General features: G+C 42.8%; 1 protein-coding gene across 1 annotated transcript in view; it reads right to left on the reverse strand.

Annotated features, from left to right (window-relative positions):
- The window catches only part of FER1L6 (fer-1-like family member 6), a 212,734-nt gene extending 212,004 nt beyond the window's left edge, over nt 1-730 (reverse strand). The window contains exon 1 of the mRNA XM_011949292.1: nt 701-730. The gene's annotated coding sequence lies outside the window, so the exon portion shown is untranslated. The remainder of the gene's footprint in view (nt 1-700) is intronic.
- Nucleotides 731-1,144: the final 414 nt, after the last annotated feature.

Raw genomic sequence — 1,144 nt, forward strand, 5'->3', positions numbered from 1 at the left:
ATAAATCATATATATTACAAGCCCACCTCTTTTACCCCAAATTTTTGGAGTCCCATATGTTATGAAATTTACAATCTTTCTGATTTTAGGAGACAGAGTATTAAGTAATCTTCCATTAGAGTTTATGACAATATTTTGTAATAAAATGCATTAATATTTCTATAGCAAAGAGATATATTACTTAGACTGTATATTACTTAGACAGTAAATAGCCACACATCAGGTAGTACAACAGAGTTTGTGCCACACTGAGAGAAAACTTTCAGTTTTCAGAACTGTATGGATTTGGGAATTGTGAATAAGAGATTGTGGGCCTGAGTTGTGGCTGTTCATAGTTTATCTTCTGTGCCATTGCCTTCTTATATATTCTACCCCCTGAAGTCTTCCAGGTCTCCTGAGTTTCTGATTGATCCGTGTATTCCTTATAGACAACCTTGGCCTAATGTTAGACAAGGTTTGCTTCCCCCACCATAACCTAAACTTACATCCTGCCCACTCTAGCCTTCCCGGAGATGAACTCCCAGAGGTGGCCCCAGGCCACCCTTTCCCCTGTGCACACTCGGGTCCTTGTGCACGGGAGCCAGACAATCTGGCCCAGGGAAACAGCATGGGCCACTTATTTCTAGGCCACGTGGACATAGTCTTTGTCCCAGAATCCAGAGGACAGTAAGCCACCGGGATTCTTAAACATAATACTAACCTACCCTCGGAAGGTGGTCATGCAAAGAACACTCAATATGACATCACAACACAGATTGTCTTGAGCTTCCAGGAATGTATGCCCAGCATCCCAAGTCTGAGAAGCACTCCTAAAGCATGCACTAGGGGACTGCTGCCACCACGTCACCAAATTCGAATATCTAGTCCCATTCTGAGTGTTAATTTACTCTGCATTGTTTTAAAAATGTTGACTGCCATAATTTACATAGCCATTATAAGAAGTCAGTGAGAACTTTTAACGCCTTTTCTGTCATCTCCCAATAAGACGTGAGCAGGGCCGGTTTCACACACACGCCTCTTGTGCACTGGGCTCCATGCATAGACAAGCCCCATGCTTGCTTTATTGCTCTGCTGTTACCATCTTGAAATTCGAAATCATGTCAAACAAGGAGTCCCCTGTTTTCTTTTGCACTGGGCCCTGCAA

This window comes from Colobus angolensis, unplaced genomic scaffold, assembly GCF_000951035.1.
Source record: "Colobus angolensis palliatus isolate OR3802 unplaced genomic scaffold, Cang.pa_1.0 Scaffold295, whole genome shotgun sequence".
Taxonomy (NCBI): Eukaryota; Metazoa; Chordata; class Mammalia; order Primates; family Cercopithecidae; genus Colobus; species Colobus angolensis.